Below are 25,201 nucleotides of genomic sequence, written 5' to 3'. Positions count from 1 at the left end.
GCTGATGCAAGGATTTAGTAGGCTAAAATGGAAAGCTGAAACCTCTCAAGGGCTGTCTATATGTGTGATGTTCACCCTTCCTTTTAGCAATAAACAGTTTTATATCAAGTTGTCTTAAGGAAGTAAGGAATGTAGTTAATCATAAGTTTCCATCTGATCAAGTTTTATAATGAGATTTTGGTCATGGAGTTTGTATTTCCATAAATGTTAATATACAAATTCAGAGTTAGACAATAAATATTGGAATAAAGATGACAGGTGATAGACACATAGAAGATTGATCAATTGATTGATTGTTTGATAGATGATAGATAGATAGATAGATAGATAGATAGATAGATAGATAGATAGATATTAGGTAAAGTGAAAGGAAGATGAATTACTTCTAGTCTTTTTTATTCATTCTGCATCCAAACACACTTAATAGAAGCCAGCCTTTGCTTTCTGAGCAATTATACATTCAGACACAAACTACTGCAGTGGATGCCAGGAGGATGCTGTGTCCCACCTGAATGCAGATAAGTCTGAGGTCCACAGAAGACAGCTAGACACTGCTGAATCCTTCGGTGCAGAGCTTTGGGCGAAAGATCTGAGTTTGTTTTGTTGATTTTCTCAGAGGCAATGGCTGCTACAGGACAAAATATCATTAAACATTCCCTACCAATAGTCTTAAACAGCAGAATTCCTTGGCCTCAAGCCCAGGGGGATGCTGTGATTCTACATGTTTATTGACATAAGCCAGGTATCACTGCAGACACCTACCCTGACCTCCTCAGATCTCCTAGCCATTCTCCACAAGCTGGAAATAAAACAGCTCAGTTTCAAGGCAAAAAGCTACACCCTGTGATGAAAACCCAGGGCTTCCTCAAAGCAGGCTGGTATATGGCTCTACTCCAGCCCCTGAAGAAGAGGGAAGCAAGATGTAACTAATTCTGAGCCAGCTTAAGAATCTAGCCAGTGGCTAGCAAACTAGCAAAGAGAGCAACACATTTAGAGGAAGAGGGATTTATTCATGGACACCTGTCAGAGACTGTCATTCCTCTGGCTGAAGTATAGTCAGCATCTTACCATGACGTAAATCAGTTCCTCCTGGACTTAATAACTCTTCTTTATGGGTTTCTTCCCACTCATAAATAAACCTCATTCCATATGGATATTCTGAAAAAAAAAGGCCTCCTTGATTTGCAGCCCTGTTCATTGGTAGAAGCAAATGCTAGTCCCATATTACAAGGAGGCTTTTCTATGGTTCTCCCCTTACTGGAGAGCCCTTCCTCCCTTGGGGTAAGGTCACCCTTGAATAAGGGTTCCTTCTAAAATGTTCTCATTGGATTCACAAGAAAAGCCTATTTTCCAAAGAGGAAGAAGACTGTGAAGAAGTGGCTATTTTTCCCAAAGAGGGATGGATGAATTCCAGGTTCAGATCAAGTAAGGCAGAGCTAGAAACCACATGCCTTCTTCTAAGGGGGTTGGGGGTTGATGTCAATTGTGGGTACTGTGTACCTGGCCGTTTTTATTGACAGATGTTTGAGGTTAAAGACTATACAGGAAGATAGGCACCTAACCACAGCCAGAGCCAAAGGAAGATCTGGAAAACTACATTCTTGGAGCATCAAGCTTTAAACTCACTCAGACTTTCAAGCTCTCCACAGAGACATGTTCCTTCACATGCTGTCTTGTGCTACCCTTCTCAGTCAGATTGGACTGAGATGGACTCCAGCTTCTATTCTTCTACAAATTGACAGAATAACACATTTCAGTGTTCAGAGTTATACACTGCAATATTCAGGGTTTTGAACATTCTCAGAAAGGCCTCCATAAATATTCAAATTCTAATTTTAAAAATGTAGTTGGAAAGGATGTTAGAAAGCATCATGTCCAACATCCTACCAAAGGAAGTAAACACCCCCACATCCACCCTCACAGACAGGCACTTGGGCCATCCCATTTCCCCTAGAACAAGGACTATAAAGGGATACAGCTCTATTTCGAACACAACTGTTAAACTTGAATATATATTACAACTAACTCCTCATAAGCAATATTTTCAAATTACATTATCAAGATCTTGCAACACTCCATGTGAATTCATTTTAGGGGAAATATATTAATAGAATATTTAATGGCATGTAGGATATGTCTTGAAATACAGCATGCATGGTAATTATAAGAAACCAAATAAGTAAAAATGTAAGACAATGACTGCAACTACTTGAGAAAAGAGTACTGAAATAAAAAACCATGTTCATCAAAATCCAGATGACGAGTCTTGACCAGGGCGTATAGATGTTGGATCCTTTGCGTATTGTACCAAAAGTGCTTCAGAATGGCGGTGAAGCTTAGTAGGAGCTCAAGTAGTTAACAGTTATCCTATGGTTCAATAATTCTATATAGAATAGAAAAAGACTGTGGAAAAACACCTACATATCCCTTTCAATCAAAACTGTTCACAACCAGGTAAACATAAAAATAATCCTGAAATATTTAATCTAGAGAAAAAGGAATTATTGGTATGTGTTAGATAAATACATCTCAAACATATTGTGTAAAGGGAAAAAACATCAGACATAAAAGATTATGCAACAGTTTCATTTATATAATATATCTATATATCCACAATAGATAAAACTATAGGAGCAAAGTTTGGGGTGAAGAGAGAATTGGAAGTGGTTATCAATGGCCATAAAGCTTCCTTTTGGCATACAGTTGGAGGTTGAACAAAATTGTGAGTGTAGAAACTTTCACTGAATGTTGACTTTAAAATGCTGATTTTAGGCTTTGTGAATTTTACCTTAATAAAACCTTTTTTTCACAGGAAAGATTTATGTGTTTGTCTTATCTGTGAGGTTCATCATCCATGTATTCCAGAGAACATTGCTTCTTTTTTCCTGGGATAAATTTTGTTATATTTTATTTTTATTTGTTTTCTGTTTGTTTTTTATTTACACAAAAACAAAGTCACAATGATATACCTAAAAATATCTTCCACCTTACACACAAAACCACCAGCTGGCTCTGAGCTGGTTGGTTTTTGTCACATGACACAGATCCAGAGGGGATCTCAATTGAGGAACTGTCTCTATCAAGTTGGCCTATAAGAAACGCTATAGGGGCATTTTTTAAATTGTTGAATAATGTGGACACAAGCCCACAGTGGGCAGCACCACCTCTGATCCTAGAAGGTATAAAAAGGGTAGCTGAGCATGAGACTGAGAACAAGCTGGTAAGCAGCATTCCTTTAAGGTCTCTACTTCCGTTCCTGTCAATAGGCTCCTGTTCCGAGGGCCTACCTGACTTCCTTAGGTGGTTGGAGTATGTCCTAGAAGTTACTTTTGGGCATTTATCACAGCAATAGAATGCAAATTAAGCCACTAAACCATAAGAGATACATAAATCACATTTCACATACTTTCTTTTTTTTTTTAGAATTTATGTTTTTTGGTTTTTTGTTTTTGTTTTTTATTATTAACTTGAGTATTTCTTATATACATTTCGAGTGTTATTCCCTTTCCCGGTTTCCAGGCAAACATCCCCCTCCCCCTCCTCTTCTTTATGGGTGTTCCCCTCCCCATCCTCCCCCACTTGCTGCCCTCCCCCCAACAATCTAGTTCACTGGGGGTTCAGTCTTAGCAGGACCCAGGGCCTCCCCTTCCACTGGTGCTCTTACTAGGATATTCATTGCTACCTATGAGGTCAGAGTCCAGGATCAGTCCATGTATAATCTTTAGGTAGTGGCTTAGTCCCTGGAAGCTCTGGTTGCTTGGCATTGTTGTACATATGGGGTCTCGAGCCCCTTCAAGCTCTTCCAGTTCTTTCTCTGATTCCTTCAATGGGGGTCCTATTCTCAGTTCAGTGGTTTGCTGCTGGCATACGCCTCTGTGTTTGCTGTATTCTGGCTGTGTCTCTCGGGAGAGATCTACATCCGGCTCCTATCGGCCTACACTTCTTTGCTTCATCCATCTTGTCTAATTGGATGGCTGTATATGCATGGGCCACATGTGGGGCAGGCTCTGAATGGGTGTTCCTTCTGTGTCTGTTTTAATCTTTGCCTCTCTATTGCCTGACAAGGGTATTCTTGTTCCCCTTTTAAAGAAGGAGTGAAGCATTCACATTTTGATCATCCGTCTTGAGTTTCATTTGTTCTAGGCATCTAGGGTAATTCAAGCATTTGGGCTAATAGCCACTTATCAATGAGTGCATACCATGTGTGTTTTTGTGTGATTGGGTTACCTCACTCAGGATGATATTTTCCAGTTCCGACCATTTGCGTACGAATTTCATAAAGTCATTGTTTTTGATAGCTGAGTAATATTCCATTGTGTAGATGTACCACATTTTCTGTATCCATTCCTCTGTTGAAGGGCATCTGGGTTCTTTCCAGCTTCTGGCTATTATAAATAAGGCTACGATGAACATAGTAGAGCACGTGTCTTTTTTATATGTTGGGGCATCTTTTGGCTATATGCCCAAGAGAGGTATAGCTGGATCCTCAGGCAGTTCAATGTCCAATTTTCTGAGGAACCTGCAGACTGATTTCCAGAATGGTTGTACCAGTCTGCAATCCCACCAACAATGGAGGAGTGTTCCTCTTTCTCCGCATCCTCGCCAGCATCTGCTGTCACCTGAGTTTTTGATCTTAGCCATTCTCACTGGTGTGAGGTGAAATCTCAGGGTTGTTTTGATTTGCATTTCCCTTATGACTAAAGATGTTGAACATTTCTTTAGGTGTTTCTCAGCCATTCGGCATTCCTCAGCTGTGAATTCTTTGTTTAGCTCTGAACCCCATTTTTTAATAGGGTTATTTGTCTCCCTGCGGTCTAACTTCTTGAGTTCTTTGTATATTTTGGATATAAGGCCTCTATCTGTTGTAGGATTGGTAAAGATCTTTTCCCAATCTGTTGGTTGCCGTTTTGTCCTAACCACAGAGTCCTTTGCCTTACAGAAGCTTTGCCGTTTTATGAGATCCCATTTGTCGATTCTTGATCTTAGAGCATAAGCCATTGGTGTTTTGTTCAGGAAACTTTTTCCAGTGCCCATGTGTTCCAGATGCTTCCCTAGTTTTCTTCTATTAGTTTGAGTGTATCTGGTTTGATGTGGAGGTCCTTGATCCACTTGGACTTAAGCTTTGTACAGGGTGATAAGCATGGATCGATCTGCATTCTTCTACATGTTGACCTCCAGTTGAACCAGCACCATTTGCTGAAAATACTATCTTTTTTCCATTGGATGGTTTTGGCTCCTTTGTCAAAAATCAAGTGCCCATAGGTGTGTGGGTTCATTTCTGGGTCTTGAATTCTGTTCCATTGGTTTATTTGTCTGTCTCTGTACCAATACCATGCAGTTTTTATCACTATTGCTCTGTAATACTGCTTGAGTTCAGGGATAGTGATTCCCCCTGAAGTCCTTTTATTGTTGAGGATAGTTTTAGCTATTGGGTTTTTTGTTATTCCAGATGAATTTGCAAATTGTTCTGTCTAACTCTTTGAAGAATTGGATTGGTATTTTGATGGGGATTGCATTGAATCTGTAGATTGCTTTTGGTAAAATGGCCATTTTTACTATATTAATCCTGCCAATCCATGAGCATGGGTGATCTTTCCATCTTCTGAGGTCTTCTTCAATTTCTTTCTTCAGAGTCTTGAAGTTCTTATTGTACAAATCTTTTACTTGCTTGGTTAAAGTCACACCGAGGTACTTTATATTATTTGGGTCTATTATGAAGGGTGTCGTTTCCCTAATTTCTTTCTCGGCTTGTTTCTCTTTTGTGTAGAGGAAGGCTACTGATTTATTTGAGTCAATTTTATACCCAGCCACTTTGCTGACGTTGTTTATCAGCTTTAGTAGTTCTCTGGTGGAACTTTGGGATCACTTAAATATACTATCATATCATCTGCAAATAGTGATATTTTGACTTCTTCTTTTCCGATCTGTATCCCCTTGACCTCCATTTGTTGTCTGATTGCTCTGGCTAGAACTTCAAGAACTATATTGAATAAGTAGGGAGAGAGTGGGCAGCCTTGTCTAGTCCCTGATTTTAGTGGGATTGCTTCGAGTTTCTCTCCATTTAGTTTAATGTTAGCAACTGGTTTGCTGTATATGGCTTTTACTATGTTCAGGTATGGGCCTTGAATTCCTATTCATTCCAGGACTTTTATCATGAAGGGGTGTTTAATTTTGTCAAATGCTTTCTCAGCATCTAATGAAATGATCATGTGGTTTTGTTCTTTCAGTTTGTTTATATAATGGATCACGTTGATGGTTTTCCGTATATTAAACCATCACTGCATGCCTGGGATGAAGCCTACTTGATCATGGTGGACGATTGTTTTGATGTGCTCTTGAATTCGGTTTGCCAGAATTTTATTGAGTATTTTTGCATCGATATTCATAAGGGAAATTGGTCTGAAGTTCTCTTTCTTTGTTGGGTCCTCGTGTGATTTAGGTATAAGAGTAATTGTGGCTTCGTAGAAGGAATTCGGTAGTGATCCATCTGTTTCAATTTTGTGGAATAGTTTGGATAATATTGGTATGAGGTCTTCTATGAAGGTCTGATAGAATTCTGCACTAAACCCGTCTGGACCTGGGCTCTTTTTGGTTGGGAGACCTTTAATGACTGCTTCTATTTCCTTAGGAGTTATGGGGTTGTTTAACTGGTTTATCTGTTCCTGATTTAACTTCGGTACCTGGTATCTGTCTAGGAAATTGTCCATTTCCTGCAGATTTTCAAGTTTTGTTGAATATAGGCTTTTATAGTAACATCTGATGATTTTTTGAATTTCCTCTGAATCTGTAGTTATGTCTCCCTTTTCATTTCTGATTTTGTTAATTTGGATACACTCTCTGTGTCCTCTCGTTAGTCTGGCTATGGGTTTATCTATCTTGTTGATTTTCTCAAAGAACCAACTTTTGGTTCTGTTGATTCTTTCTATGGTCCTTTTTGTTTCTACTTGGTTGATTTCAGCTCTGAGTTTGATTATTTCCTGCCTTCTACTCCTCCTGGGTGTATTTGCTTCTTTTTGTTCTAGAGCTTTTAGGTGTGCTGTCAAGCTGCTGACATATGCTCTTTCCTGTTTCTTTCTGCAGGCACTCAGCGCTATGAGTTTTCCTCTTAGCACAGCTTTCATTGTGTCCCATAAGTTTGGGTATGTTGTACCTTCATTTTCATTAAATTCTAAAAAGTTTTTAATTTCTTTCTTTATTTCTTCCTTGACCAGGTTATCATTGAGTAGAGCATTGTTCAATTTCCACGTATATGTGGGCATTCTTCCCTTATTGTTATTGAAGACCAGTTTTAGGCCGTGGTGGTCCGATAGCACGCATGGGATTATTTCTATCTTTCTGTACCTGTCGAGGCCCATTTTTTGACCAATTATATGGTCAATTTTGAGAAAGTACCATGAGGAGCTGAGAAGAAGGTATATCCTTTTGCTTTAGGATAGAATGTTCTATAAATATCCGTTAAGTCCATTTGGCTCATAACTTCTCTTAGTCTGTCTACGTCTCTGTTTAATTTCTGTTTCCATAATCTGTCCATTGATGAGAGTGGGGTGTTGAAATCTCCCACTATTATTGTGTGAGGTGCAATGTGTGTTTTGAGCTTTAGTAAGGTTTCTTTTACGTATGTAGGTGCCCTTGTATTTGGGGCATAGATATTTAGGATTGAGAGTTCATCTTGGTGGATTTTTCCTTTGATGAATATGAAGTGTCCTTCCTTATCTTTTTTGATGAATTTTAGTTGAAAATTAATTTTATTTGATATTAGAATGGCTACTCCAGCTTGCTTCTTCTGACCATTTGCTTTGAAAGTTGTTTTCCAGCCTTTCACTCTGAGGTAGTGTCTGTCTTTGTCTCTGAGGTGTGTTTCCTGTACGCAGCAGAATGCAGGGTCCTCGTTGCATATCCAGTTTGTTAATCTATGTCATTTTATTGGGGAGTTGAGGCCATTGATGTTGAGAGATATTAAGGAATAGTGATTATTGCTTCCTGTTATATTCATATTTGGATGTGAGGTTATGTTTGTGTGCTTTTCTTCTCTTTGTTTTGTTGCCAAGACGATTAGTTTCTTGCTTCTTCTAGGGTATAGCTTGCCTCCTTATGTTGGGCTTTACCATTTATTATCCTTTGTAGTGCTGGATTTATAGAAAGATATTGTGTAAATTTGGTTTTGTCATGGAATATCTTGGTTTCTCCATCTATGTTAATTGAGAATTTTGCAGGATACAGTAACCTGGGCTGGCATTTGTGTTCTCTTAGGGTCTGTATGATATCTGTCCAGGATCTTCTGGCTTTCATCGTTTCTGGAGAAAAGTCTGGTGTAATTCTGATAGGTCTGCCTTTATATGTTACTTGACCTTTTTCCCTTACTGCTTTTAATATTCTTTCTTTATTTTGTGCGTTTGGTGTTTTGATTATTATGTGACGCGAGGTGTTTCTATTCTGGTCCAATCTATTTGGAGTTCTGTAGGCTTCTTGTATGTCTATGGGTATCTCTTTTTTTAGGTTAGGGAAGTTTTCTTCTATGATTTTGTTGAAGATATTTACTGGTCCTTTGAGCTGGGAGTCTTCACTCTCTTCTATACCTATTATCCTTAGGTTTGATCTTCTCATTGAGTCCTGGATTTCCTGTATGTTTTGGACCAGTAGTTTTTTCTGCTTTACATTATCTTTGACAGTTGAGTCAATGATTTCTATGGAATCTTCTGCTCCTGAGATTCTTTCTTCCATCTCTTGTATTCTGTTGGTGAAGCTTGTATCTACAGCTCCTTGCCTCTTCTTTTGGTTTTCTATATCCAGGGTTGTTTCCCTGTGTTCTTTCTTGATTGCTTCTATTTCCATTTTTAATTCCTTCAACTGTTTGATTGTGTTTTCCTGGAATTCTTTCAGGGATTTTTGTGTCTCCTCTCTATGGGCTTCTACTTGTTTATTTATGATTTCCTGGAATTCTTTCAGGGATTTTTGTGACTCCTCTCTTTGGGCTTCTACTTGTTTAATTATGATTTCCTGGAATTCTTTCAGGGATTTTTGCGATTCCTCTCTGTAGGCTTCTACTTCTTCTCTAAGGGAGTTCTTCACATCTTTCTTGAAGTCCTCCAGCATCATGATCAAATATGATTTTGAAACTAGACCTTGCTTTTCTGGTGTGTTTGGATATTCCATGTTTGCTTTGGTGGGAGAATTGGGCTCCGATGATGCCATGTAGTCTTGGTTTCTGTTGTTTGAGTTCCTGCGCTTGCCTCTCGCCATCAGATTATCTCTAGTGTTACTTTGTTCTGCTATTTCTGATAGTGGCTAGACTGTCCTATAAGCCTGTGTGTCAGGAATACTGTAGACCTGTTTTCCTGTTTTCTTTCAGCCAGTTATGGGGACAGAGTGTTCTGCTTTCGGGCGTGTAGTTTTTCCTATCTACAGGTCTTCAGCTGTTCCTGTGGGCCTGTGTCTGGTGTTCACCAGGCAGGTCACTTGCAGCTGAAAAGTTGGTCTTACCTGTGGTCCCGAGGCTCAAGTTTGCTCTTGGGGTGCTGCCTAAGAGCTCTCTGCGGTGGCAGCAATCAGGAAGATCTGTGCTGCTCTTTCTGGGAGCCTCCATGCACCAGGGTTCCAGATGGTGTTTGGTGTTTTCCTCTGGCGTCAGAGATGTGTGCAGAGTGCAGTCTCTTCTGGTTTCCCAGGCGTGTCTGCCTCTCTGTAGGTTTAGCTCTCCCTCCCACGGGATTTAGGTGCAGAGAACTGTTTATCCGGTCTGTTTCCTTCAGGTTCCGGCGGTGTCTCAGGTGCAGGGGTCCTGCCGCTCCTGGGCCCTCCCCCACGGGAACCCAGAGGCCGTGTACAGTTTCCTCTTGGGCCAGGGATGTGGTCAGGGGTGGGCAGTGTTGGTGGTCTCTTCCGCTCTGCAGCCTCAGGAGTGCCCACCTGACCAGGCGGTGAGGTCTCTCTCCCACAGGATCTGGGAGCAGAGAGCTGCTGAGGGCCGGGATCCGCAGGTGTGGGACTCCTGGTAAACACAGGAGGTGCCCGGTCCTAGAGGAATTTTGCCTCTGTGTGTCCTGAGTTCACCAGGCAGGTCTCTTGCAGCAGAAAAGTTGGTCTTACCTGTGGTCCTGAGGCTCAAGTTTTCTCGTGGGGTGCTGCCTACAAGCTCTCCACGACAGCAGCAACCAGGAAGATCTGCGCCGCTCTTTCCGGGAGCCTCCGTCCACCAGGGTTCCAGATGGCGTTTGGTGTTTTCCTCTGGCATCCGAGATATGTGCAGAGTGCAGTCTCTTCTGGTTTCCAGGCGTGTCTGCCTCTCTGTAGGTTTAGCTCTCCCTCCCACGGGATTTGGGTGCAGAGAGTTTCACATACTTTCATATTTAAAGACATAGCCCCCTGTACCCAAGTTGATCTCGAACTCCCTGAGTATAATCTTGAATTTTTGGTCATTCTGCTTCTATGATTCTAAGTTCATGTGATCATACTCAGTTTATGTGGTATTATGGGTAAATCCAGGACTTCAGACATGCTAAGCATGCATTCTGCCAGCTGAGTTACACCTTGAGCCTCCTCCCACTCTTGTAAATAAAGTTTTATCAGAATAGAGATATACCATTTATTAGCTTAGTCTCTCAGGTATCCCCCATGTGTGCATATGTATGCGTTTGTGTGTGTGTGTGTGTGTGTGTGTGCATGTGTGTGTGCGTTGTGTCTTTGCACATGTATGTGAGAATGTGCACATTTTGCAAAGAGCAGGGGATATCATGTGGTGTCTTTCTCATTCTTTCATCTCATCTGTCTGTCTGTCTGTCTGTCTGTCTCTCTATCTATCTATCTATCTAGCTCTGTTTTTCTCTATTTCTATCTGATCACCTAATCTATATCTACATACATGTATGGGTGTGTATTTATGTATGTATGCATATGTAGCCCCCCCCCCCCGCACACATACACAATGGAAGAAGAGTCTTTCAGAAGAGCTTATTAGATGTTTTTAGGCTAACTAATCAACCCGAATGATCCTCCTGTTTTCTCCCACATCTCTACCCCTAGTGCTGGGCACTCCAGTAGAGACTCAAATTCATGTCCTTTTAGGTGACAGGCACTCTTACCCACTGGGCCATTACCCTTGTCCAGCTGTTTGCTTCTTATAACAACAGAATTGATTTGTTACAACTCCAGCCTCTACTGTTTAGACCTAAAGTATTTAATGTATTTTCACTTTTATTAAAAGTTCATCAGACTCTGATACAAAAGAATTTAATGAGAATCCTTCCATTGAAGCAATCGATAGATAAGAAAATGACAAACCCATATAGAAAGTGTGATCGAAGCCCCAAGGAAAAGGAACAAATTGAGGACCAGTTGTTTGAGCATTTGCCAACAGTAAATAATTCTGAAAAGAAAGAATTTAGCAAACATCTCTAGAAACCAAATTACTGCCATAAAAGTAACCTAGATAATCACGTTACAAATCTTGTAACCTCTTTATCATGTGTATGTAAATGACCAGACACCCAAATGAAGTTTTGAAAAGAAATTCAAAGAGCAAATACCATTTACGAATAATAGCTCTGGCCTTTAATGTGTTTTAATCTTCCATTTCTTAAACAGAGGAGGATCTTTCTGAAAAAGCACCCTCACCTCCACTTCTCTACTGACAACACAGCTATTAGAAGTTCGGAGAAGCCCACAGTTTAATGCCATGCTGTTTTTCTTCTGCTAAATCAAAATGAAATTAATTTTGAAGCAGCATTTTATATTTGTAACTCTGTTCTCCAAAAATACAACACAGCCTATCCTGTACAGGTGTAGATTTTCAATGACATTTAAAGTGATACTTGGTTGTGGGTATTATTCCCGAATGGTAAAATTTGGGAGTGGATTTTTATTGTTATTTTTGTGTTTTCACATATTGTTGAAAAACTTTGAATATTTTGGGATTTTTTGTATTGTTTTTTAATTGAGACTCAGTGAAAATATGACAAGATGTTCTATTTAGTATGGTCATATAGAAGTAAGAGCCCACTCATTCCTCTGTATAGTTTTGAATGTCCCTTAAACAAAACTTTAAATAATATTTATATTGATTTTCTGGTAGTTTTATTTTTATTAAATTGCCCACAGTACCTAGCATAAGCCAGGCACATAATCCATGCTCATTAAAAAATCATATTGATTTTTGTTTTCTAAAATGTCTCAGAGATTGTTCACACTCTAAAACAGTAAGAATTTAAAACATTGTTGACACAAAGTTACTTGTAATTTATTCTCTAACTTATTAATTGCAATAGAAATACAACTGTCTTTATAATAACAACAAAAGAAAATGCAACTTAGGTAGTTTAAGGATGCCCCAAGCCTTGCATGCTTATAACAAATTACTATATTTAAATGCACTCTGTCATATTCTACTGCCCAGGGCAGAAGTCCCAAACAAACTTTCCAATTCTTAAGACCATAGCCTTGTCACTTTATCTATATTATATTATATTATATTATATTATATTATATTATATTACATTATATTATATTATATTCATAAGAGGCATGGTGCAGCGCACACACACACAAACACACACACACACACACACACACACACACAGGTCACTTCTGAGATTTGGCTTTCTTCTTTCATCATGTGGAACCTAGGGGTTGATCTCAGGTGATACATCTTGGCATCAAGTGTCTTTACACACTAAGCCCCACCGTGAGGTTGCATTTTCCCTAATAAAACACCTTGTGCTTCACGGGAATTGCCATTCAGCCTTCTAATCAAATGACCTAGAACAACACAACAAGCCTGGTATTGCAGGAAAAAGTACGGGCAGGAGATACATGAGTATAATGTCAAGGACCTTCAAGGGTTCTTCCAACTTGCAATTGTTATGACTATATTCTCCCAACAAGGATATGGCAGCTTACAGAACTCACTAAGAACAATACAGGAGATATATAGTTAAGCGTTATGAGTATGCTGTTTGTTCACTGAACACCACAGTCAATTGAGTGGTTGGGAGTAACAGAGAAAAACAACCTAGAAAAGGTGCAGATTTTGTGACAAGATTTACTTACATGAGCAGGAAAAGAAGGTCATGGTAGATGGATCCAGGTTTGATGGAATGGGAGGGAAAAATACTATATAGGCTAAGTAAGAGGAAGTTGTGGTTAGACATATAGAGCCATTTATAGTACCATGTTCTTAAAAGGTTAGCATTTGAAAATAAGTACTAATTGATAAAGCCACATTCATAGTCAGATATAGATAGCTTTATGCATAGGATGCTTCCCCCCTCCTCTTTTCTCTTGTAAGGATTCTTCCTATCTCACACTCTCTGTTCCCATTCCTTATCTCTCATCTTTTATTTTACAAAGGTAAGAGGATACCTGCCCCAAGAAAAGAGATTCTAGGGAGCAGAAGGCAAAAGTCATATTAAAAGAAAGAGAGACAAAATCAGTTCTTGTCTACTCCACTGGGGAACTTTAGCTTGGAGCTTCCAAGGATTGACAAGGAGAGACTACAGCATCACTAGACAGAGCCACATGAAAACACAGCTATTAGTGCTGAAGTTTAGTTGTTCTGCTGGGCTCCAGGCTGGTCTATTTACCTACCTACTATAGGATCTTTCCTTCAATGTCTCAGAAATGTAAAACCCAGTGTGGCCCCTAGAGCCCACTTCTTTCTCTTTCATTCTTGCTCCTGTGCTTGCTTCTGCAGACCTATGCCTTGAGGATTCTATATCACTCTTCTCTGATTGCTTAAGGCTCCCACCCAGGAGCTACCAGGTCAATGCAGTTTCTCCTTCACACAACCTACTGATTCTATCACAACCTCTTCTCTTCCCATGTTTGTTGCCCAGTTATGTCCCCTGGTTTCATCTCTGGCTGGGTCTTCCAGCCATTGTCACTTCTTTCACAATGCCATATTCGCGGTTTACTTGCTAGTATGACTAGAGCCAACTTTAATGCCACCAGCCAGATCACACTAAGTCCCAGCTCTGAAAGACTGTGAGTTGCTACCACCTGCATCAAGATGTATAAATTTCTTAGTTCATTCCAGTCCATCTTCTGAACGCTGACTGTATCCACAGTCTCAGGCTTATCTATCCTTCCATCCCTCTGTTTTCCTTACTAAACATTAATGTCACACTTCATAGACTCTCCTAGATTTTTCTAATTGTGCCATTTCAGCTCTAATGTGTCCTCCATCACTCTTTTTTCTCTTTTCCTACCTAGGTTATTATTTTTTTCAAGACTCAATCCAATCATCTCATCTTTCTCTTAGAACCATGCTGAATCAGCCCAGGAGGAATTAGCCAAAGTAAATTCACAGAAATAGTACTAATATAATTTGTGGAATAAATATAGTATATAGACGGTATTCTACTGGCATAAAAGCATTCTATATGCAAGGTAATAGTCAGCCTGGCTACAGGTAAATAAACAGAAAGCCTTTAGTAGAAAAACAGAGAGAGGACAAAAAAATAAAAAATAAAAATAAACCATATAACACTTCAGTGAAGGAACCAATGCTCTATGCCATCAATGAGTGAAAAGATAAATAAAGATAAAGTTCTGGGTTATCTCTGTGGGACTCTTCTGTACCCCACATAGGCATGTGTTCTTGCTGAGGTTGAGCTTCCCCAGAACCTGATTATTCTAATCAATGCACCTCTGCTGAAGTATAATGCAGCATCATAGAGGGAGGATTGAACTAGTTTGTGTGTGTGTGTGTGTGTGTGTGTGTGTGTACTTTGGCATGGAGGAATGTATAAGTTGCTATACATTTTACTTCATCATTGTGCCCTGAGGGTTCATTTCAGCATCACAGATATGAGGAATTACTAGCAGATTCAATGTCAGACCAAACCTGAATGCAATACTTAGGAAAGTTCTCTAAACTGAAAACACTCAATGCACTTGCTTGAGAAAGATAAGAGATTTTTTTTCACAAAGATAGGAGCTGATGATTGTAAAATGGTTTCAAAGCTGACAAAACGAATTCTGATCCTTCTGATTTCTCCAGTGTCACTATTAATTACAAAGTCAACTACTGTTTTCCTACACTTCACAGATGGGAAAACTGAGTCTTTCTGAGGTCATCTGTCTTATTCATAATCAATCAGGTAGTCAAGGAGTAATCTAACTTTTCAAGCCAGCCTTTGGACCTGTTTGACTTTTGTATTAAACTATCCTTACTCTTAGTTGTTTTAGTAGCAAGCTTCTATAAATCTGACATATATCTTTATAAACCCAGCAGACCACTGCCTTTTTATATTTTTTATCATAATGGAAACTGTTGGGACTTCAAGACATGGGAATCTACATCCAGGATTACTCCCCATTAATCAGTTATCAAATATAATCAAGATACGACCAATTTTACTAACACTTTAAGTTATCTCCTTGTATGCACACATCAGTAAGCACCTCGTGTCAAATTCAGCCCTGAGCAATAAGTAAAATGGCTGCTGAGAACTCCAGCCTACTTTTCCTACATTCTTGTTGAACTATTCAAAATAATAACCCAGCATGTGACAGTAACTCAGAGTAAGCAGGTCCATCACTCATACAAGGGTAGGTGCAGCCTCCGGGGCTCTTACGTCTTTTGCCAGAGACAGCATTTCTTCTCAAACCCTTGCTCATCCTCTTCACAATTTATTTCTCTCACATGCCCTTCATACATAGCAGCACTGCTCACTTCACCTAGAGTCAATCACCAGATGCCATGAGTTTGGAACATCTCCTTGAGGGAGATTTAAAGAGAGACTTGGATTCAAGGTTAAGCATGGTTAGAGCAGAAATGATAAGCTTCTTACTAAATCCCAGAGAGGATGGCAATTGAACTCTGAGACAGGACCCAGGTAGACTCAGTCAGGGAAAGGTGGGCAGAGCTGGAAATGGGAAAGGCGAAAAAGAACTTATGTATTTTTCTAGCTGTACGAAGAAGATGTCTGCCCTTGGCCTTGTACTTCTTGGCAGTTTTAATTCAAGCCCTGTTGTTCAGAGGTAGAAACTACTTAGGCCCACACCTACAAATTCCAGGCAAAGAATTTTAAGGTGGATCCTAACAAGAGAGAACAAATATGACAAAAGTTGGCACTGAAGGGACTCAACTAATAACATTCTTTCCCTCACCTGAAATTAGAACTGTGAGACAGACCTTAGAGCTTCTCAAGTGAATACCTAACAAAACTGTCACAATTACCCACAAAGTGAAGTTAGGGGCCATATACTTAGATCTACATCCTTTCTTCAATTACTCATTTTGTAATTTCTTTATTCTTTGGAATCTTTATAGACTAACATAATACCTTTTAGTTATTTTCACTCCTATTACTCTTATTTCTCTTGCTCTCCTTCTGAATCATTTCTCTCTCTCTCTTTCTCTCTCTCTCTCTCTCTCTTTTCTATGTGTCTGCGTTAATGTGTATGAATGTATGTATGTATGTGTATGTATGTATGTATGTGTTATACAGAGTTTAATTAGAGTTGACTGTACTATATGAACATGGATGGGAGGTGATTTACTGGAGCATGAGTATCTTATGTACATTATATATATATATATATATATATATATATATATACATTATTTATAGTATTAGTGCAATTATCTCTCTCTGCCTCTCTGTCTCTCTCTGTCTCTCTCTCTCTGTGTCTGTGTGTGTGTGTGTGTGTGTGTGTGTGTGTGAGAGAGAGAGAGAGAGAGACAGAGACAGAGACAGAGACAGAGACAGAGACTTTGAACCACATGCATCACATGCATGCATGCCTAGTGTCCGCGGAAATCAGAAAAGAATTTCAGATCCTCTAGGAATAGAGTTATGGAGGTTTATGAGCCACCATTCAGGTTCTGGGAACAAAGTCTGAGTGCTTCACAAGAGCCACAAGTATTTTTTTTCTTTTTACTTATTCACTTTATACCCTACTCACTTCCTGTCACCCCTTCCCACAACCCTCCCTCATCCTTCTTCTTCATCCTCTGAGCAGGTGGGGGTGCCCCTGGGTGTACCCCTACCCTGACACATCAAGTCTCTGGGAAGTTATGTGCATTCTCTCCCACTGAGGCCAGACAAGGCAGCCCAGCTAGAAGAACATATCCTGCATGCAGGCAACAGCTTTTGGGATAGCCCCTGCTCCAGTTGTTTTGGATCCACATAAAGAGCAAGCTACATATCTGCTACATATGTGCTGTAGACCCAGGTCCAGCCTGTGTAGCCTGTGTATGTTTTCCGGTTGGTAGTTCAGTCTCTAAGAGACCCAAGTGTCCAGGTTAGTTGACCTACAGGTCTGTAGGTCTTCCTATAGAGTCTTATCTCCTTAGGGGCCTCAATCCTTCCTCCTATTTGTCCATAAGAGTCCCCAAGCTTCATCCATTTTTTGGTTGTGGGTAATTGCATCTGAGTCAGCTACCAGATGGAGCCTCTCAGAGGACAACCATGCTAGACTTCTGTCTGCAAGAGTAACAGAGTATCATTAATAGTATCAGAAATTGCCCATGGGATGAGTCTCAAGTTGGGTCAGTTATTGGTTGGCCATTCCCCCTCAGTCTCTGCTCTATTCCCCATCCCTGCACTTCTTGTTGACTGGATAAATTTTGGGTTGAAAGTTTTGTGGGTGGGTTGGTGTCCGTATCTCTCCATTGGGGTTCCTACCTGGCTACAGGAGGTGGCTTCTCCAGGTTGCATATCCCTAGTGCTGTCAGTCACAGCTAAGGAAATCCCCATTTATACTTGGGTGCTTCCCTTATCCCAGGTGTCTGTCATTTCCTAGAGATGAACTCTACCTCCCCCACATCAGGTGCAGGTCTTCATTAATTCCCATGGCCATCTGGTGAACCTTCCTGCTCCTTCCAACACCTGACCCTGAAACTTCCCTATTTCCCTTCCTATCCTGATTCTCATCCAGTTCCCTCCCTTCATCTGCCTCATGACTCTTTAACTCCTCTTTCTAAGTGAAATTCAAGCATCCTCATTCGCCTTCCTTCTCCTTGAGCTTCTTTGGGTCTGTGGAGTGAAGCATACGTATCCTGTGTTTTATGGCTAATATCTACTTATAAGTGAATACATACCACGCATGCCCTTTTGGGACTGAGTTACCTCATTCAGGATGATGTTCTCAAGATCCTCACATTTGCCTGCAAAAATTCATGATGTTTTTGTTTTTAATAGCTGAATAATATTCCATTGTGTACATGTACCACATTTTCTTTATCCATTCTTCAGTTGAGGGACATCTAGGTTGTTTCCAGTTTCTGTCTATAATGAATAAGGTTCTTATGAACATAGTCAAGCTAGTGTCTTTGTGGTATAGCAGAGCATCTTTCAGGAATCTTGCCAGGCATAGTACAGCTGGGTCCTGACGTAGAAGTATTCCCAGTTCTCTGAGAAACAACCAAATTTATTTCCAAAGGGGTTGTCCCACCAGCAATGCAGAGTTCTTCTCGCTCTACATTCTCACAAGCCTGTGCTATCCCTTGAATATTTGATTTTAGTGTTTCTGACTCATGTAACATGGAATCTCAGAATTATTTTGATTTCTGTTGACTAAGGACTTTGAATATTCCTTTAAGTGCTTCTTAGCCATTCAAGATTCCTCTGTTGAGAATTCTGTTTAGTTCTGTACTCCTTTTTGGATTTAGTTATTTAGGTTGTTGTTGTTGTCATCGTCGTCATTGTTGTTGTTGTTGTTGTTGTTTAACTTCTTGGGTTCTTTATAAATTTAAGATATTAGCTTTCTGCCAGAGGTAGGGTTGGTGAAGATCCTTTCAGAATCTCTAGGCTGTCATTTTGTACTATTGAAAGTGTCCTTTGTCTTACAGAAGCTTTTCAGTTTCATGGGGTCCTATTAACAATTATTGATCTTAGAAACTGAGCCATTGGTGCTCTGTTCAAGAAATTGTCACCTATACCAACGCATTCAAGGATGTTTTCCAACTTCTCTCTATGAGATTTAGTGTATCCAGTTGTAAGTTGAGGTCCTTGATCCAGTTGGATTTGAGTTTTTGTGCACAGTGATAAATATGGATCTATTTTCATTCTTTTCTACATGTAGATCACCACCATCTCTTTTAGCTGCTATTTTCCACTGTGTGGTTCTTTGGTTTCTTTATCAAAAAATCATGTGTTCATAGGTATGTGCATTTGATTCTGGGTCTTTGATTGGATTCCGTTGATCATCATGTCTGTTTCTGTACTGATTTGATGCAGTTTTTATCATTGTTGCTCTGTAGTACAGCTTGTGTTCAGAGATGGCGAATGCTCCCAAGGTTTTTTTATTATTCAGTTGTTTTGTCTATTGTGGGTTTTTTTTTTTATTTTTCCATATGAAGTTTGGAATTGCTCTTTCAAGGTTTACAAAAGTTCTTGAAAAAAGATGAAGACTGCATTGAATCTGTAGATTGCTTTTGGTAAGATGGCCATTTTTACTATGTTAAGCCTGCCCATCCATGAGCATGGGAGATTTTCCCTGTCTTTTGATATCCTCTTTGATTTTTTCCATCATGGATTTGAAGTTCTTGTCATACTTTCACTTGCTTGGCTAGAGTTACACCAAGATACTGTATATTATTCATGGTTCTTGTAAAGGCTTTGTTTCCCTAATTTCTTTCTCAACCAGTCTATCATTTGTATAAAGGAGAACTACTTATTACTTTGAGTTAATTTTAGATCCAAACAATTTGCTGAAGTTGATTGTAAGCTGTAGGAGTTCTCTGATTGGATTTTTGGGGTCACTTATGTCTACTGAAATAACAACATTTTGATTTTTTCTTTTCTGATATGTGTCTGCTTAATGTTCTTTGTTGCTCTGCCTAGAACTTCAACTACTATGTTGAAGAGATAAGAAGAGAGTGGGCAGTTTTCTCTTGTCCCTCATTTTGGTGGAATTACTTCAAGTTTTTCTCCATTTCATTTGATATTGGCAATGTTGTTTTGATTATGTTTAGGTATGTGCCTTGTATCCCTGATCTCTCTGATACTTTTAACATGAAGTGATGTTTGATTTTGTCAAAGACTTTGTCAGCATCATGTGATTTTATTATTTCAGTTTGTTTATATGGTGGATTCATTGATGGATTTTCAAATATTGAACTATGGCTGCATCCCTGGGATGAGTGTACTTTATCATGATCAATGATGTCTTTGTTATGTTCCTAGATTCAGTTTCACAGGTATTTTATTGGACATTGTTTCATCAATGTTCATACGAGACATCAGCCTGAAGTTCTCTTTCTTTCTTGAATGTTTGCATGGTTTAGGTATCAGGGTGACTCTGGTTTCATTGAATTTTACTGTGTTCCTTCTGTTTCTATTTTGTGGACTCATTTGAGGAGTATTGGTATTAGCTCTTCTTTGAATGTGTGGTAGAATTCTGCATTAAACCCATCTGTGTTTGGGCTTTTGTAGTTGGGAGAATTTTAATGACTACTTCTTTTTCTTTAGGGGTTTTTGAATAATTTACCTGATCTTGATTTAACTTTGGCAAGTAGTATCTGTCAAGAAAATCATCCATTTTGTTAATATTTTCCAATTTTGTGGATTACAGGGTTTTGAAGTAAGACCTAATGATTCTATGAATGTCCTCACTGTCTGTTGTTATGTCATTTCTCACTTCGTTGATTTGAATACTATCTTTCTGTTTTTTGGTTAGTTGGCTAAGAGTTTGTCTATCCTGTTGATTTTCTCAAAGAACCAGGTCCTTGATTCTTTGTATTGTTTTCCATGTTTCTAACTAATTGATTTCAGCCCTGATTTTGATTACTTTTTGCCTTCTACTCTTCTTCAGTGTGTGTGCTTCTTTTTATCTAGAGCTTTAAGGTGTCCTTTCAATTTGCTAGTATGAGAACTTCTAATTTCTTTACGGAGGCACTTAAGGCTATGAACTTTCCTCTTAGCATTGCTTTTATTGTAACCCATAAATGTGGGTATGTTGTGCCTTCATTTTCATTGAATTCTAGTTTTTAACTTCTTTCTTTATTTCTATCCTGATCCAGAGATCATTGAGTAGAGAGTTGTTCAATTTCCATGAGTATGTAGGCTTTCTAGTGTTTTTGTTTCTGTTGAAGTTCAGCTTTAATCCATGATGGACTGGTAAAATACAAGATGTTATTTTATTTTTCTAGTATTTTGAGGCCTGCTTTGTGACTATGTGTTCAGTTTTGGAGAAAGATTCATGAGGTGCTGAGAAGTTATAATCTTTTGTTTGGGGGTGAAATATTCTATAGATGTCTATTAGTTCCATTTTATACATAATGTATGTTAGTTTTGTTATTTTTCTATTTAGTTTTAATCTTGCTTACCTGTTAATTGGTGAGAATAGGATATTGAAGTCTCCCACTATTAATGTGTGTATCTCAATGTGTGATTTAGGTTTTAGCAATATTTCTTTTATAAATGTGTGTCTTTTTTGTGTTTGGGACATAGATGTTCAGAACTGAGATATCATCTTGGTAATTTTCTTTTACCAACTTGATATGAGGTGTCCTTCCCTGTCTCATTTGATTAAATTTGCTTGTAAGTCTACTTTATTAGATAGTATAATGGATACTTCAGCTTGCTGCTTGGATCTTTCTGCTTAGAAAACTTTTTTTCAGTCCTTTACTCTGAGGTCATGTCTGTCTTTAATGCCAGAGTGTGTTTCTTGTATGCAGCAGAATGATGGATCCTGTTTTTGCTCCATTCTATTAGCCTCTGTCTTTTTATTGGGGGAATTGTGTCTACTAATATTGAGAGATATCAATTACTAGTGATTGTTATTTCCTGTTATTTTGGTGTTGGTAGTATTTGTGTGTGTGTGTGTGTTTGTGTGTCCATGCATGCTTCTCTTGTTTTTCCTAATATGGAATTACTTATTTCCTGTGTTTTCTTGGATATACTTATCCCCCTTGAATCGGAGTTTGTCTTCTAGTACTCTCTTTAGGACTGGGTCTGTAGATAGATATTGTTTGAATTTGGATTTGTCTTAAAATATCTTATTTTCTCATTTAGAATGTTGCTGGGTATAGTAGTCTAAGTAGGCATCTATAGTTTTTAAGAGGTTGCAAGATATCTAACCAGATCCTTCAAGGTTTTAGTCTCTGTTGAGAAGTCCTGTAATTATGACAGGTCTTCCTTTGTATGTTACCTGCTAATTTTCCTTTGCTGCTTTTAATATTCCTTGTTCTGTAAATTTTTTATTTTGATTATTATGTGATAGGAGTGTTTTCTTTTCTAGTCCAGTTTAGTTGGTGTTCTATAATCTTCTTGTATGTTTATAGGCATCTCTTTCTTTAAGTTGGGAAAGTTTTCTTCTACAATTTTGTTGAAGACATTTTCTGAGCCTTGGAGTTAAGACTCTTCATCTTCTTCTATTCCTATTACTCTTAGGTTAATTCTCTTCATGGTATTCCAGATTTCCTGGATGTTTTGTGTCAAGAATTTTTTAGATTTAATATTTTTGACTGATATATCAACTTCTTCAATATTATGTTCTATGCCTGAGATTCTCTCTTCCATCGTCTATATTCTGTTGGTGATGCTTACATCTATTGTTCTCTTCCCTAGGGTTTCCATCTCCAGGATTCCCTTTGTTTGTGTTTTCTTTATTGCTTTTATTTCCAATTTAATGTCTTACACAATTTTATTTCTTTTCTTTACCTGTTTATTTGTATTTTCCTGTATATTTTAAAGGATTTATTTGTTCTCCTGTATAAAGATCACTCTACCTGTTTGATGGTATTTTCTTAAGGAATTTATTCACTTCCTCTTTAAAGGTCTCTGTTATTTTTATAAGATTGGATTTAAGGTTGTTTTCTTGTGCTCAGTAGTGTTAGGCTCTCCAGGGCTGGCTGAAGTAGGGTAGCTGTGCTCTGAAGCTTTTATGTTGCCCTGGCTTTTTCTGATTGTGTTTTCTGAGGGCCTTTAACCATCTGGGTGGCTTTGGTTCCTGGATGTTCCTGTTGTAGTAAATATTGGGACGGGGCTTAACCTCAATGGTCCTGATGTGGTATCCTTGGGCTGTATTGTTCAGAATCTTCAGGTCTGTATGTTTCAGGAACCACAGGTCTGATGAAGGGGGGAGAATGGAAATCTCCCTGGGATAGCAGGCTATGTAGAAGAGCTCTGCTTGCAACAGAGGACTCAGCAAGAAGGATAATTGGGTGGTGGAAGGGGGCAACAAGTATTCTTAGCCAATGAGTCATCTCTCCAGCTCCCATATTGTATATACCTGAAGCAAGTAAGTTCAGTAACTTAACATTACTCTGTTCTTAAAGTTGTTGTCTTCTCAGACTCAAAAATCTCTGCTCAGGCTCACTGTCTTAGTTACATATTGTGTAAAATACCATGTCTTAGTATTCAATTAAGCTTACAGTTTCATTGGGTTAGAGTCCATAGTGGAAATACAAAAGAATTGTGGCAGGAACAGCTGAGAGCATATATGTTGATCTATAAGCAGGAGACAAAGAGTGCATGCTGGGAATGGCACCCATCTTTTGAAAGTTTATGCCCACCCACAGTGACATACCTTGTCTAGCAAGGCACCAAAACATTTCCAAACAGTTCCACGTCTTGGGAATCAAGTATTGAAAGAAATGAGCCTATGGGAACATTCTCATTCAAAGCACACTCACATATGTAAAGCTCACGGAGAGCAAGCACTGAAAGCAGCTGCTCTCTGTAGACAGACTGGCTCAAGAAACCTAAAAGTAAATATAATTTTGGCATCAGATCTACTCCTTCCAAATTCATCAACAATAGAAGCCAGAGAGATAAAGGCTAGAGAGCCCCTCAACTGGAGTTGGGATAAGTGAGGAACCAGAATCCCGGTCTTCAGGGCCTAGCATGTGCACAGTCCTCCAAGAGACTCTGATATACCCAATTAACCAGTAAAAATGGGAGACAGTGTTTGGCGACATGACTGCCATCATCCAGTAAGTATATAATAGAATTGAAAACTAAATCAAGTTTCCCGGAAGATAACTAGATGCTCCTGTAGGCAGTTGTCAATGTCTGCCAGTGTGTGACTTGCAACGTGAGAAAGTTTAGACAGCTGATGCTCAGAACACTCTAGCCCAACAGCTACTTAGTACGTGACTAGTATGTCCTGAGTGGTGTGCTGTACACTGAGAACAGAACTTGACATGACTCTGCATCACAGAACTGGAGTACAAAAGAAAAGAGTCTAGGACTCAGAGGGGGCTTTGAAGGAGGGAGGCAACGCAGAATGCAAAGCCTGGAAGCTGGCGAGCTATAATTCCAGAACATGGGAGAATGAGAAAGAAGGCATTCTGGAATTTCAGGCTACTCTTGGTTACAGAGTAATGTTTAGACTCAAAAGAGGGAAAAAAGCAAAGTCTAGTTATGGATCACACAAATTCTGCTGGGTTCCTGCTCTCAGAAGTAACTCAAGCATTGCAAATTAGCTACAGACCTGGAGTTTGAGAAGCTTGCTTGAGCTGAATTTGAGTTTGAATGCAATTGGTAAAGAAGCTGGATCCAGCCAGGTCTTGCACTAAATGGTGGTAGCCAATATAAGTCAACCTCAGAAAGACAAAGCCCTTGCTGTTATGGCCTCATTGCTTTGACTACTCTTTTTGTCTCCTGTCCCTTAATGGATTTATTTTTTAAAATGAAAAACATTTGTAAGAGGAGTCAAAATAATAGGATGCCTACTATGCTAAGATTGATTGTCAAAGAAGCATGGCCAGAGGTAGACCCTAGAAGATCTTAGGAAGAACAAAGGAGCCCAGTAAACACTGAGATACTAGACAAATGTCTGGAAAGCTACAGATTCATGGGTTTTCTTTATTTGGCTTGGAAACCCATCTAACCCAAAACACTAGAAATTAGTGTAGTGATTAAATACTTCAGTTCTTCCCCTTTTCTGGTTTATAAAAAGAAAATAGTGACCAATGGGCCGGGTGAACTCATGCATCCAGAACTGGAGACTATACAGTAGCCTCTGCTAATCCTAGTCCCTCTACGGCATTTCAGGGTTTTCTGTGGACTGGTCAGGCATCATCCACATTCATGCTTATCTAGTGGTATGTGGCTTCCTCATGGAGCAGGAAAGAAACTATCTAAATGTGATGATGTCTTTCCATTGAGACCATATGACCCTTTCTTATGTTTTCCTGTGTCTCCCTTCAGAGTAAACAAAAGGATGGAGAGTACTAGAGGATTATTTCAGACACATATTAAATCTTTACAACTAATATGATTCGCCATTTTTAAAAGAATCCTCATTTTTTTCC

This window comes from Rattus norvegicus, chromosome 15, assembly GCF_036323735.1.
Source record: "Rattus norvegicus strain BN/NHsdMcwi chromosome 15, GRCr8, whole genome shotgun sequence".
Lineage (NCBI taxonomy): Eukaryota > Metazoa > Chordata > Mammalia > Rodentia > Muridae > Rattus > Rattus norvegicus.
The sequence above is the reverse complement of the archived record's forward strand: the minus strand, read 5'-3'. Positions refer to the sequence as shown.